Source organism: Sorex fumeus, unplaced genomic scaffold (assembly GCF_029834395.1).
Source record: "Sorex fumeus unplaced genomic scaffold, SorFum_2.1 ptg000094l, whole genome shotgun sequence".
NCBI lineage: Eukaryota > Metazoa > Chordata > Mammalia > Eulipotyphla > Soricidae > Sorex > Sorex fumeus.
The window spans coordinates 8,754,723-8,771,028 of record NW_026606151.1 but is presented as its reverse complement, the minus strand read 5'-3'; positions in this window follow the sequence as shown (position 1 = coordinate 8,771,028).

The following is a 16,306-nucleotide window of genomic DNA, read 5'->3' as shown; positions in this document are numbered from 1 at the left end:
TAGACACTGCTGGCAGTGAGCCACATCTATTCAAGTGTAATTGTCAGATCGGGTTGTTAGGCATTCGAATGAATCAATGCTCATGGCCAAGTTCATGTTGACAAGGACACCAACACCACCGATGCCTCTTCTGTCGCATGTTCTAAGGAACAGTTCTTCTCCAGTGTTGAAAATGGCGTGATGTGGTTGATGCCTCTCGGCTCGGTCAGACCAATGATGTAGTACTTCATCTTTCGTGCTTGCACCATCAGGGCCTTGATGGATGCAGTGTACGTGCATTGAAAGTGCAGTCATTTTAGTCCTTCTTTGTTTTGGCAGCCTAGTTTGGCCTTGAGATTTTATCAGCCTCTCCTTCCTCATCCTTTTTAACACTACCGTATTGGTGGCTCTTTCAGGGTCAGGGGAATGAGACCTATTGTATTTACTGTTTTTGTCATATTGAATATGCCATGGATAGCTTGCCAGGCTCTGCTGTACAGGCGGGATACTCTCAGTAGTTTGCCAGGCTCTCTGAGAGGGATAGAGGCTTTTAGGGTGGCCTCTAATTGCCCTTGCAGGTGTTCCCATGGTTCAAATCATATTTGAACCCCATCAAGTATGGTGCGGTAATCTTGGAAGATGGGTATTATTAACTTAAATACAAAAAGATGGTTAATGCCGTGCTCCTAATATTTGGGAGTTGATTAGCTCTGAAATATATCTACTCCTGGACATCCATCATAATTACTTGACTTAGGCATCAGTTGCTGCAGTTACTAACATCCCACAAAGGGAGGTCCCACTGTGGAACTGGGATAGACCCCAGGTGACCAGCAAAGCTACCCTGGCACTGAAATGGGACAGTCTAGAAAGCATTAAAGCATGGTCTTGATGCAAGCTTTAGAGACAGGACCTCCTTGGAGAAGGACGAGCTACAATGCCCTAGGATTTAGTCTAGGATTTATGGTAAAAGACTTGCTTGCCCTCAGAAACCAGAGAACTGAGTTTGGGAATCTATATCTCTTACTGCGTTTATCCAAATAACTGCAAGTATTGATAAAAAGCAAACATAATTGTTTAGTATGTATAACTAAAGGGAAAGAGAAAAGCAATATTGATGACCCTGGGAGACAGAGTGTCTCCTTGAGTTAATCTCCCCAAGAGAATTGCCTCTGCCAAAACGCTTTACCTCTGTCAATAATCAATCACACCTATGTGCAGTCCTATGCCTCGAACCTCCTCAGACGTGCCATAAGTATGCTAACAGTTCTGCATTCAACAGGGCATTTTTGCCATCAGTCCTTGGTTCCCTGTCTCTCTGTCTCTCTGCTGGGGAGGCCAGGGAGGTGGATCTTGACCACTGAATGAACGCCTATACATTGGAGCTCACACTGAAGGTCAAGTGTTTTCTGGTTTTGTGTTTGGGCCACACCCCATGGATCCCAGAACTACTCCTGGTTCTATGTTTGGGGATCACTTCAGGTAGCACTCAGGACAACAGGTGGTGTTGAAGACTAAATCCAGGACTCCTGCATGAGACATCTCCCTGCCTCATAATCACACCTGATCCTCTTGTCTTTTTGTGGATAACTATGAATATTTTACCAAATGATCACCATGGAAAGAAGCTCAAAGGGATTGAGGTGCATTGTATATAAGCAAAATACATCTTTCACTGTTATAGATAATATAGCACATACACCAGTAGCTTTGAGAATGTTTTTGTTGCAGAGAGACAATTTGGGAAATTATTCTTTTTTAAAAAGTCAATAGGTAGAGCATCAAAGTTGTATATTATCAAAATCTCACCATTTCATAAAGTCTTCATTTCAGTCTCCTAATCTATTGTTCTATTTATGTCCAATGAACACATTTTACAGAATCCTGTTAAGAAGGAAAGGCCTCAGACTGTGCACTTTAAAACATTGCCATTTCTGGAAACGCTATCACAGAAAATAGGAGTGCTTTCACCAGCCATCCATTATGCCCCATACCCTTAATTAACCAAATTGCAGGCTTTCTCCTCTAAGAGCGAGTGACCACAGCTCTCGCTGACCTGTCTTGGGCAGCAAGGAGGTGACCAGGGAGATGGCAGGGTGTCTGTCGCTCAGCAGAAGGGGGGAAAGGGGCACTTAGAAACATGTGACGGTTGATTTCAGAAAGGCTATTTCCAGGCTAGATTACGGGAGGTTAGGTGGTTTCCTTGAATGTGACTGATTCCGATCTGAATCCCTAAATGTTCCCCCAAGATCATCACTTGCACTGGAAAAAAAATTATCAAATTTTCCTAGCAAGAGATTTCCAAAATTTAAAGGGGTCATAATATTTTTCTGGATTTAAGAAAACATCAAAGATCCAGAGAGAGGGTAAGGGACATGCCTTATATGAGGCCCATACCCGTTTGAGCCCCAGTACCAGACTGTCTCCTAACAACATAGGGTATGCACTCATATCGCAGGGGGTGGCCCTAGAGCACCACCAGAGGGCCACAACAGCAGTGGGTCCTCAGTCTCATTGGCAGAGCTGGGAGGGGACTTCAGGCAATTTTCCACAAAGACAATATTAAAAAGCTTGAAGCTGCACTGACTGGACAGAGAGTAGGGTGAGCAAGGTGCTTGCTCTACACGAAGCTGATCCGGTTTGACACTCATGTGGTTCCCTGAGCACTGCCAGGGATGATTACTGAGCACAAAGCCAGGAGTAAGCCTTGAGCACTGCCAGGTGTGCATCCTTCTCCCAATCCCCCAGGATGGATATCAAGAACAGCAGAAAAATCAGCTTTTACTCTCACGGAGTTGGGGATGGGCTACCTCCCCCCATCCCTGTGATCTTCCAGGAGTTTGGCAGTCATGCCCATGTACTACCTCTGGCACTATATAAGGTCATTAACTGGCCATGATCCAGAGACTCATAAATAAATCTCTAATGTGATCAGCAAACTGTAGAGACGTCTTCAGACCACGAACCAGGCTAAATCTCATATCTGGGGCATGTAAGAGAGATTTGAAATGATCAGTGGGCTTATCTTGATGAACTCATCTCTTCCCTCCTGCCTCCTGGGCAACAAATATTAGCTCTCTGGGTTTCCCATGGGTGTCAATTGTCATGAAATTGCCCTAGATTGCCATGCAGCTCCAAAGGGAGCTTTCCCTGCCGCGAAGGGAAAGCATGGTGTTGCTCAGTGGGTGCAGAGCCCGTGGGTCCACCTTTTGGGTGGTGATTAGGACACGTTAATTATTGCCTCCTGCTCTCCATTTTGTATCAAGGTGAGGAGGGGCAGGCATGAAATGGGGTCCTTCTATCCCCAACAGTGGTGAAGCAAACACATATTGGGGTGAAGGAGGGAAAGTCATTAGGAATATTGAATTATTTTTAAACTTTGCTTCTCTAGGTGAAAGGTGGTTATTTTTACTCTTCCCATCAAAATTCCTTTGCATAGACTCAGTCCCTGTGAAGAATGAATATGTGGAGCACCCACACCCCTACTTCTGAAGAGTAATTTAGAGCAGCAGTCACCTTTGTTTGCTTTTGTTTTTAAGAGGAAACTTGGCTTAGGGCTGCAATGAGCTTGTTCAGGTAGCAGAGGCACGTGGACCCTGGTAGAAATCATTCTAGAATTCATCTCACGCCAGTGATACAAGCCCTTTGATCCATCATTGAATGATTGTGTGTTCACCGTAGTCATCGGAAGGTCCTTGGATTACTTAAGTCAGAATTACTTCATCTTTGTTATGAGGTCTTAGTTTTTCCCATTTTCCCCTTGCCTCTGAGAGGATACATGCCATGCAGTTGATATTTACATATTTGTTGGAAAATGTGTCCTTTTCAATGAGAAACTTGGGTTGAGCTTTTGTTAAGACAAATATCCGAGCAAGGAAATTCCTGAGTCAGACTATTTCTGGAACAATTTTTGCCATAGAAATACATTTCCTTCCTTCAGGGCAAAGCCTCCAGGTTATTCAAAGACTACAAGTACCACCAGAAACACTTGGGAATTTCCTAAGAATGAAGAAAGATTAAAAACATCAAACAAAAAGTTTGGGGAGTAGATAAGATTATCTCCCAGACGAGTGCTATGTGGTGGGGGGTGGGTGGATGGGCTCCCTCTAAGTACTAGAAATCACTAGAGGGCAAGATATGTAATGAGAAGCTGTGGTATTGGAGACCAGATGCAAGCAAGCATTTGAGACCTGTTTGCTTGTCTTCTCTTTTTGCCCAAGCTGCATAGTCTTGGACAGGACGGAGGACACTGGGTCCATTGAAAAACGATTTGGCTGAAGCTAGAATTTGTGAGCAGATGGAGGAAGGATGTAGCCTGCTGAAGATCAGGCAGTCTTTTTTTTTTTTTTTTTTTTTTTTTTTTTTTTTTTGCTTTTTGGGTCACACCCAGCAATGCACAGGGCTTACTCCTGACTTTGCCACTCAGGAATTACTCCTGGAGGTGCTCAGGGAACCCTATGGGATGCTGGGAATTGAACCTGGGTCGGCTAGTGCAAGGCAAATGCCCTGCCCGCTGTCCTATTGCTCCAGCCCTCAGGTAGTCTTTTCTTTTGGGTACCTCATTCTGAAATTCGGAGCTGGACAAGAAAGAGGAAAAGGTACAAGGTTGAAGACTGATTCTCTGTGGGGCAAGTTAGCATGTGATCAACTCAAATGTCTCCCGTTTAAGCCATTACTGATTTGATTTATGGAGCAATGAGGACTGAGTAATTCTCATAAATCCAATTGCCTAATGTAAACCTAAAAGTTCTTTCAGATGTTTCAGTGCTAAGAATGGCTTAGGAAGATTTCATTTTAAAACCGTATATCTAATTCAGTGGCTCAAATACACATTTCAAATTGTAGTGAAAGGCTAATGCACGGGCAAAAACACAGGCATCTTCTTACCACAAATGTACCGACGCCAGCATTCTGATTCTTGTATGCATTTCTATACACAATTATAAATTCCCTAAGATTGAACATTATCAAGGAAGCAATAGTTTTTAAGGAAGATAGTTTGCCAGTGTCCTCTATGGAGGGCAATGGAAACATGAAAACTGCTTAAATCATGCCTAAATTGTGTTCTGTAGCCCTGATATGATATGTTGTTGTGTCTTGCTACTATAATTCCTTAATGAAAAGTAGTTAGCCAACACTTCCCACCAGCCCCCTTCCTGAATTTTTTGAATATATTAATTTTTTAATTGAATCACCATAAGATACAGAGTTACAAAGCTGTTTTTGATTGGGTTTCAGTTATACAATGTTCCAACATCCATCCCTCCACCAGTGTACATTTTCCACCCCTTTCTGAATTTACATCATACACTTAATTTTTCTGTTGGAATGAAATTAACATTTCAGCTCTCCAGGAGTAGTAGGAAGCTTCAGTTTCCATAATTGTTTAAAACAGTTATTTGGATATTTTTTTTCCTATAACCCCAACACCTTTGAGCTTGGTAGGTTCCTACCAAGTTTAAAGGGCTTCCAGCTTCATGTAGGCTTCCATTTGAATTAAATATATTTATTTTATATTTGTATATGTTTATTTTTATTATATATTTATTTATTCATATTTTGACCACACTCAGTAGTGCTCAGGGATAACTGTTGGCTCTGTGCTTGAAGGTTCTTGTAACAGGGGACCATGTAGTGTCAGGGACCCACATGGAGTCAGCAGCATGCAAGAGAAGCACCTTAACCCATGTCTTATCTCTCTGGCCAACCATTCTTATTTATTATGGAAGTGTACTGGCTGGAGCAATAGCACAGAGGATAGAGCATTTGCCTTGCAAGAGGCCAACCCAGGTTCGATTCCTCTATCCCTCTCGGAGGGCCCGGTAAGCTACCGAGAGTATCCCGCCCGCATGGCAAAGCCTGGCAAGCTACCCGTGACATATTTGATATGTCAAACACAGTTAACAAAAGTCTCACAGTGGGGACATTACTGGTGCCCTCTTGAGCAAATCGATGAACAACTGGAGGACAGGGCTACAGTGCTACTATTTATTGTTAGCACATGCACATTTTAAATATTTTATTCTTCTATATTTAATTAAATATCCTATTTTAAAAAAATGAGACAACTAACCCTTTCAGATCGCAAACATTTTCTATAGAACATTTTGTATTTTCATTACTTGAGATCCAACTAATTCTTTCAGTCAAGAAATACTTTCTATGGCAAATATTTATATTTTTTCTTCTCTGTATTCTTTGAATTAAAAAAAAATGAGGCAACAACAGCAATAAGGATCAGTAAAAACATGTTCTATGAAATAATAAATGTGTGTTGTTTTGAGTCTCTAAGAACATTTTTTATTTATCTTCTTTTACAAACTTTAGAGGATCTCCGTAAACGCTCCCATTTTCGTGTTCTTGTGGGTTACACGACCTTTCACATTTATGAGTGTCAGACTGCACAGTCATTATTCTCTTTTTCGGAGCTTAAGTGTCCTCAACATTGGCAAGAGAGACCTTTTTATGAGATCTGTTCATCTTTGAAAATTTCCTTGTTGTCTGGCACAAGATGTTCAAGGCCCCAAATTAGGAATCAATCATTTCTTTATTAAAAACAAAAACCGAAATGAAGTAATCTTGAAATTCTAATTAGCATTATTAAGTGATTCATGGATTGGGCACCATCTCATCTGGCAAGCAAAGAAATACTCAGAGTGGATGGTACAAAATGGGAGACATTTATAGAAAGGCAAGGAACATAAATCATCAGCAAGAAAATAAATGAAAGTTCACAAGGGCTGGGAAATAGTACAGGGCTTAAGACTCTTGCCTTGTACATGGTTGACCTTGTTTTGATCTTCCAGCCCCACACTTAATCTCCCAGGCAACATGCTCTTCAAAAATAAGTGAAAGTTCATTGAAGGGAAGTAGAGTGGAGGTAATGACAGGTGATGACTTGTGATTGGCTGAGCTGTGGCATTTCCATTGGTCGAACTGGTAGTTGCATTTCCTGTTTGGGAATGGAGGGTAGACCTCTTTCAGTTGGTATCTGTAACTGCTTCCTGTTTGGGGTCATTGCTGAGTACTGTTTCCAGTGGTGAGGAGTGATAGAGTATAAGAGTTCCCTCTACAGGCCTTCTGAACTCCAATTTTAGCTAAGGCTTCTTTGATTAATTTTCTTCTCCTTTTTTTTTTTTTAGCTCCTGGACTTTTTAAATTTTAAAAAAAATTTTTAGTCACCGTGAAATTAGTAAACCACGGTGAAAAAAATTTTTTGATTAATTTTCTCATTTCCAACAAGCTCTCTAAATAGAACAGAAGTCTTACAGTTGAAAAATCTTAGTATAGTTTAGCACCATGGAGTTATTATTTTCATGGACTATTGTGATAGACAGAAAAACCTAAATATAAATACTATAATATAATTAAATAGAATTATTTATAATACTGAAATATGTCTCTAACATATTGTTTATTTTTAGATAGGTTGTACTTAAATTCTTGATTTTAGAATATTTTCCTCACACTGAAAAATCTTCATTTCTATAAAAAAAAAGGATCATTGCTTATTTGTTTTGCAAGCAATACAAGAAATGAGTTTCAAATAATATAGCACAATAAAATTACTGAGTAAAGCTCAAGAATTTCTAATGCAGCTCTTTTGTTTTTAGAATGCATTCCACAAAGATATTCAAGCAAATTATTTTGTTCTGCAGTTATGCCTAATCACTCATTGAGAAGGGCCTATAATTATTTATCTGAGAGACAATCTAATTCAATTGTTTTACTTCTCTTTCAATGTGAGGGCATTCCAAAGTTTGACCGTCCTATTGTCTTTACTTTAAAATTTTAATATTTTATTGAGGTTACATTAGTTTACAAGAGTGTAAATGTTTGTTGGCTCTGGAAATAGAGTGTTTCCTGACCACAGCCACCAGCAAGATGCCAGGGTCTGTCCATCACAGTCCATTGAACCTCTCCCCCTCTCCTTGTAACTTCAATTGTGCAGTAAAAGTCTAATGCTTTATTCTTATCATGGACATTGACAGCTCTATTTCTTAGGAAGTGATCCCTCTTGACCACCAGGTTACTAATCTATTTATTTATTTATTGCATTTTTGAGTCGCACCCAGCAATACATAGGGTTACTTTTGGCTCTGCATTCAGGAATTATTAGTGGCGGTGCTCAGGGGACCATATGGGATGCTGGGATTCGAACCCGGGTTGGCTGTGTGCAAGGCAAATGCCCTACGTGCTGCGCTATTGCTCCAGCCCTACTAATCTGTTCTTGCTGTGGGTAATAATTGGCAGAATGAGAAAGGAGATCAATGGTACTATTTTACTTGGAGACATGTCCAAGAGATATATTTTTATATCATTTATTCCCTCTCTAAGTACCTAATAAGTCAAATCATCATATCAAAAATGCATATTCAAGAGCCCATTTGATTTTTTTCTAGTAATCTTAGAATCCAGTATTTAAATATACTCAGAATTATTTTATAAATTCTGCTAAAGTCATCCCATTCATAATTATTTGAGTCAGGCTATTTTCTCTTCTGAGTCACTGACCATTTGTTTTATAATGGCCCTTACTGTCATGGTAATCCAAGGATTGCAGCTGATATATCTAAATGACTTCTCTGGTTAGTAATCTTAGGCCCAGTCAATGTTTAAGGTTTTGTGTAGGGGTTTGAAGGAGATACCTGATAGGACTGAATTCCACAGAGTTAGCAAAGATATCTATCTATCTATCTATCTATCTATCTATCTATCTATCTATCTATCTATATCATCGCCGGGTGTGACTACTCTCAGCCCACTTCCTGTCTGTGTTTAGGGGGAGGGAAGGAAGTGCTCTCTCAGGCCTCTTCATGTTCCTGAGCATCTGTCGGGACAAGCTGTCTGTAGAGGGCCCCTATGTTGATTTTCCTTTTTTAATTTTTTTTTTGAAATTGAATCACCATGAGATGCAGTTACAAAGCTTTCATGTTTGAGTTTCAGTCATACAATGATCAAACACCCATCTCTCCATCAGTGCACATTTTCCACCACCAATGTCCCTAGTATCCCCCGCCCCCATCCAAATCCTCCCCTTGCCTCTGTAGCAGACAATTTTCCCCATACTCTCTATTTTTGGGCATTGCATGGTTTGCAATACAGATACTGAGAGGCCATCATGTTTGGTCCTTTACTTTCAGCACACTTCTCCCATCCTGAGTGATCCCTCCAACCATCATTGACTTAGTGGACCCCTTCTCTATCCCAGCTGCCTTCTCCCCCAGCTCATGAGGCAGGCTTCCAACAATGAAACAGTATTCCTGGTCCTTGTCTCTACTGTCCTTGGGTGATGTTGATTTTCTTGCAAGAGCAAGAGTTCCTTCTTCTCCCTATCCTGATATCCTCCTCTGCAATCTCCTTTCTCCCCTGACATCTCACCCCATTTGAGTAACTCAATGCCTAATCTCCGCTCCCCCCACCCCCTCCAGCCCCTAAATGTCATTTATTCAGGAAGAGGAACTGGGTTCTCTACAACAATGCTTTGATTTGAAAATCACCAAAATCTTTGTCTTACTCTTTTTTTTATTTCTCCTCTGTTCTTTGAATCCTGGTTTCTGCTTAAGAGTGTGCTAACAGAGGATTCTAGGGTTCCTAAAGAAAACTCCTGAAAAATGCCAACGTATTTCTTTAATTAAAATGTAATTGCCCAAGAAGTCTGAATCATTTTAGAGCTGAAAAAGGAAGTAAATTGTTAGTTCAGCTCTTCCATTTACTGACAAGAAGCGGAGGGTTGGGGTGTAACAGAACTTGTTCCACTCACCTGCTAAGAGTCAGGGCCTGACACTCAATGCCTCTTTTGCAAACCACAACACCCAAAAGGAGAGAGAGAACAAAAGGGAATGCCCTGCCACAGAGGCAGGGTGGGATGGAGGGGATGGGGGGGTGGGAGGGATACTGGGATCCATGGTGGTGGGAAATGGGCACTGGTGGAGGGATGGGTATTTGATCATTGTATAATTGAAACCCAAGCACAAAATATTGTAAGTCTACAACTGTACCTCATGGTGTCTCACTAATAAAAATTTAAAAATTAAAAATTTAAAAAAAAAGTCAGGGCCTGAACTCCCAGTCCTGTCTCCAGGTTTCGGGCTACTTTTACTTCCGGGGCAGCATACTGCCTGTCAAGCCTTACCTGTCACTATGGGAAACATTCCTAACTCCCCGCTGGCTCCTGGGATATTAACAACCAATATACAATCTTGAAATCTAGTCCTCTAGAACTAGAATATACAGAATTAGACCCCACGCTTCTCAGACATTGCAGAAAGAAATTAGTTTTTGGTCATTCCGGATAGTTGCCTGCTAGTCATGAAAATGAAGAAGTTGGTTTCATGACCTGGTGACCTGGTCACCGTGCCACAAGGCAGTGAATCACCCACAAAGCAGACTATTTTCCTCCTGGTCTACAAACTGCAACGGAGTTCTCGTTTTTTTCCTGGGCAGACTGGTATGACAAACCCAGTCTTTATACACAATGGAAGCTCTTTCTTTCTTGTTGGGGCTGGACTGAGCTGCCAGGATGAGCCCATGTAAACTGCTCTGTACAAGGGCAGGAACATAGGGACCTTATGAAAGTGGGCGAGATTTCTTGTGTGTCCTGACTGGTTTGGATGAGGCTAATATCTTTTTCTTTTGGCTGCCTTAGTGAATAATTCCATAAATTTAGAAATTGTCCGTCGTCCTTTTCTCACAGATCCCTGAAGGTTACTTAACCTGTTTGTTGTCAGAAAAGCTTTCAGCTTTGCATGTTCTTCCTGTAACTCCTTTGTTGATGACCTCACTGTATTGAACTGTAGGATGGTAATAAAAGGAGATAAAATAATTGGTAATAAAATAAATAAAATAAAATAAAAAATAAGAGGTAATAAAAGGCTCTCTACCTTTGTCACAGGTCTGAACGAACCTGGGCCCTCCATGACATAAATTTCTTTCGCGTTCCTTGTCTCAGTGCCTCCGACTGAAGGAACGTTCATGCAACACTTTTTCTTTTCTTTTTTTTTTTTTACTTAATTTAAAATAATATTGTGTTTTAGGTGTCATAGCTACAATAGCGTTTACGTTTTTGGTGTACAAAGTTGCTATACCTTCACCCAAATTACCCAAGACCCCACCACGGTGTTGATGCCACTTCATGCAAACTACTTCATTTGACCCAGTCTCTGGGTATTCATTATATATTTTTGGTATTGGATAGTAGAATCCACTATTAACTTAAATCTTCGTGTTTCACATTCTGGCTGGGTATCAGCGTTTCCAAAAGGAACCGACACGATTCAAAGAACCAGACAGACTTCAGAGGTCCTAGAGTTTGCAACTTGGCTACATCTGTCCTGCAGAACGTCCCTGCTGTGCGTGAATATGCCACGAGAGGGCGCTTTGACTCTTGCTTTTGAATCTACAGTTTTTTTCCCCCCGATTCAATTTGGAATCCTGTGTCCAGAGTTGGTGATATTCCGAATGGGATGGAAACTCCAGAAATATGGTGGTGGCAAGGTGTAATGGAGGTGGGATTAGTGTAAAATATTGAATGTAATCTAATGTTGTGAAGTACTTTATAAAAATTAAATTAAATTAAATTAAAACAGTTGGTGATACTATGCAGTAAGGCTAAAGAAATGCTCCCCGTACAATAATGGTGCTCTGAGTCTCAGTAACAAGCAGGGTGGCAGGAAGAGCTACAGTGAATTCTAATTTTATGTGGAAACGGGTGGAAATTTTGTGAGAACAGATGCTCTGGGCTCTGCTTCTCAGCCTTAGCATGTGGAGTAAGAGTGTGATTAACATACTAGATGCCGCACTGACAGACATCTAGGAGAACCCACACAGGTATATGGCTATCACCAGATAAATTTAGAGTCTATGGAAAAGAAGGGCAGACAAACGCTTTTTGTTTATTTATTTGTTTCTTTCACAGCGGGTGAGGCGTTTGCCTTCAACGCTGCCAACATGGCTGATCCGGGTTCAAATCCTCCGCCCCTCTCAGACAGCCTGGCAAGCTACCGAGGGTATCTCGTCCACATGGCAAGCTCCCAGTGATGTATTCAATATGCCAAACACAGTAACAACAAGTCTCACAATTTGTGGTAAGACGTTACTGGTGCCCGCTCGAGCAAATCGATGTACAACGGGAGGACAGTGCTACTGCTACAGTTGTCCGCACCCATCTGAGCTCAGGGTATACTCCTGGAATCACCCCTGGTGGTGCTCAGGGGATTATATGTGGTACCAGGGATTGAACTGGAGTCAGCTGCATGCTGGCCCTATGCATTAATCCCTGGACTATCTCTCCAGCTCCAGACAAATGTTTTGTGAAAATATAGACACACAAAGACACACACACACACAAACACACACATTAAATCTTTATTAATTTTGTGGCTGAGCTGGAGCGATAGCACGGCGGGTAGGATGTTTGCTTTACACGCTGCCGACTGGACCTATCTGGGTTCAATTCCCCTGGCCCTCTTGGAGAGCCCATCAAGCTACCGAGAGTGTCTTGCCCGCACGGCAAAGCCTGGTAAGCTACCTGTGATGTACTCGATATGCCAAACACAGTAACAAAAAGTCTCACAATGGAGACGTTACTGGGCCCACTTGAGCAAATCGATGAACAACGGGAGGACAGCGCTACAGTGCTACTTTTGTGGCTAAGCCCTTGGGAACTGTGACTGACTCGAGGCTCATTGATATTATTCCTATAGTATATTTTGGGCCACAAACAATATCACCCAACTTCTAAATGAAAACCCTCAGCATTACTAATATTTGACCACAGTATGTCCTCATTCATTTATGCATTTACTTATTTTCTTTTCTTTTTCTTTTTTTTTGCTTTTTGGGTCACACCTGGCGATGCACAGGGGTTACTCCTGGCTCTGCACTCAGAAATCACCCCTGGCAGTGCTCAGGGGACCATATGGGGTTCTGGGAATCGAACCTGGGTTGGCCGCGTGCAAGGCAAACGCCCTACCCGCTGTGCTATTGCTCCAGCTCCGCATTTACTTATTTTCTAACTGACTTGTTCTGCGCATGGCTGGATCCTAGGTCCAGCCTCCTCAGGTATCAATTCTGACTCAACCTACAGCTCCACTCACTCACAGCTTTTCCACACAATGCAGACCCAACACCGACAGTTTTGAGACTTGAAGGAAATCTGGGTGTTCTGGAGAAAACACACACAGACTTGGAGAAAGCATGCACAGACAGAGAACACAGTGGGAAACGGTGGCTTTCCCCCATCAGTGTATCACTATCTCGAGTTATTGAATATGCAAGTGAGTGTCTGTGCTTTAACCTTTCTATCATTTACCTTTTACTCACCTTCCTCAACCCTTCTGTTAGGACAGAATGTTGCATAAAAGCTCAGCATTAGGATCCTATCAGCCTTACACCTTTCCTTTGTGAGGCATTTAAAATTAGTCTACTAAAAAAATTTGTGTAGAGGTTTTTGCATGAATTTAAGCTGTCATTTCTCTGGGAATAAAGGTCCAACAAAATTGTTGGCTCACATGATAGTTGCCTGATTTCATTGTTGTTTCTTTTTCTTTTCTTTTTTGGTTTTGATTCACACATTGTGATGTTCAGGACTTCCTCCAGGCTCTGCGCACTGGGATCTCTCTTTGGGGGATGGAGAGGGGCATTCGTTAGGGTCTTGGGGATCAAATCTGAGTCAGTGAAAAGCAAGGCAAGTCCCTTAAGCCTTACCTGGCCCCATGATACCCTTGTTTTTTTGTTTTTGTTTTGTTTTGTTTGGGGGCCACACCGGCGATTGATTCTCAGGGGCTACCCCTGGCTCTGCACTTAGGAATTAGGAATCACTCCTGGTTGTGCTGAGTGAGTGAGGTTGTGCTGGGTGAGTGAGGGGACCATATGGGATTTCGGGGATCAAACCAAGGTTAGCTGTGTGCAAGACTGTACCTGCCCCATGATTAGTTTTTGTTTTTGTTTTTGTTTTTTTTGAGGCATCCAAAGTTATTCATGATTGAGTCATATAATGTGGCAGAGAGACTGGACTCAGGATTCATTTTTTTTTTTTTTTAAGAAGCTGCCAAACATTTTTTTTTTTCCAGAGCAAATGTGTCCTTTTGTATTTCTCATCAAATATGTGATCTAGTTTTTCCATCTCCTGGGGCATTTCCTGTTATCCTGTCTTTTATTTTAGTTATTCTAATGGGTAATGTAGGCTCTCCTAGGGGGTTAGTTTACATATCCCCAATGACTAATGATGTTGAGCATATTTTTATGTGCTTATTTGCCATCTTTTTTCCCCTAATTAATATTTGTAACTGTGGAATTCTCAAGTTCTTTATATATTAAAGGTAGAACATTTTTGTGAAATATGGTTTGCAAATATTTGCTCTCAATCTCTAGCTTTTCATTCTTTTTCACTCAGAAAATGCTCTTAATTTTGATGAAGTCCTTTATTTACTTTTTTTCTTTTCAAAATCACAACTCATGATTTTGGTGCCAAATCCAAGAACACCTGTGTAAGCATAGATCCTGAGTACATTCTCTGACTTGATCAAAAAGGTTTTATACTTTCACGTTTTGCATTTAAGTCCACGATTCATTTTGAGTAGATTTTTGCATAAGGATTGAGACTTAGATTGAGAGTCAGTTTATATTGTTTTATTTTTCTTTTGGGGGAGGATATCAGGAGGTGATCAGGAGGTCATGGGGACTTGATTAGAGATTCTTGCTCAAACAGGCTGGAAGTTCAGCATAAGGACCTGGAATCTCCTCTCTGGTTTTTTCAACACCTTCCTGAATTTTTTCCTATTTGCCTTTCACATAATTTCTAGGAGTTTCAGTTGTACTTTGAAGAAAGGATAGGGGAAATTACAACTTCATTATCCCAGGAGAGGAATCCAACTTATTTTAAGTACAGAAGTTGATCCATTATGTTCTCTCACAACCCTTTCCACTAAATACAAACAAGCAAGCAAACAACAACAACAAAGCAGTCATTTCCAGTCCATTCTAAATAGGTGTTCTAGTTCTGATATAATACCGTATCCACTCATCCCCACTGGTCTGCCTGAGAAGAAACAAAGGAATGTCCTGAAAATGGTATCACTGTCCGTCACTGTTCTGGGTTGTTGTAAGGTTTTGTGAGGTGGTGATGACTTGGAGATTAAGCAATCCCACTTGAGGGTCCAGATAGACGAGTAGTGTACTTAGTCCAGGAACTTTCAAGTTAGACACAGTACAAAAAACATTTGGTCCCCAGATGAGTGTACAGTCACCCTTATCTGGAACCACAGGCTCTATCCACTCCAAAGATATTCTCATGACATTAAATTGGGAACACGAACGTTACCGGTAAAAGCTGACTTGACTATCCACTTGCAGAATTCTTCCACATTCTGTTTTCAAGTTCATATCCCAAACACCATGGCTAGGTATTGAAATCTGGCAAGCAGGCATACGGAGCAGTGAAACAAAACGTTCAAACATTAGCTCAGGGGGCTGGAACGATAGCACAGCAGGGAGGGCATTTGTCTTGCACGCAACCAACCCAGGTTCAATCCCCAGCATCCCATATGATCCCCCAAGCACCTCCAGTAATAATTTCTAAATGCAGAGCCAGGAGTAACCCCTGAGCATCACGGGGCGTGACTCCCAAAGCAAAAACAAACAAATATTAGCTCAAGCCTTGCTGTTAATTTCATGTTTAATACAAAAATGTAAATTTTACTCATTCAGCCAGAGTTTCTTCCTCACAGCCTGCAGTAACTCCACATTTCTTTTTTTTTTTTTTTTTAGAAATATGGGGAGATAGTACAGGGATTAAGGCTCATGTCTTGTACGTGGCCAAGCCTGGTTCAACCCCTGCACCGCTTGGTTTCCTCAAATATCTCAGCGGGACTGGGGGCAGCCCTCCAGGTCCTCAGGTGTTGGGGTAGCCCAAGTAATCCCCAGTTTTGCAAGGCCCTAGCAGCATAGCATTCTTGGGATGTTCAAGTCCTGCACAGTTGTCTGAAAGTTGCCAGGATTGGTCCTTGAGCCCCCAGAGTGCTGCTTCTGAGGCTCCTCAAATATGTACTTTTATAAATGCATTTAAATTGATGATGACGATGGTGATGATGATTACAGTGCTTGGGATCAAACCCAGGTCTCACACATGCAAGGCAAGTCCTCTACCACTGAGCTCCATCCCCTTGCTTGATCTCTTAAGTTTGGATTTCCCCTTCCCCTTACTGCTGTGGGGACTTGCACACTTGGCTGTGATCCTCCCTGTGGGCTGTGGCTCTGGCTGTGCAGAGGACACTCTGGGTGTCACTTCTGCCATAGGTGGTGTGTTGTGGTTGTAGAGCTTCCGGAG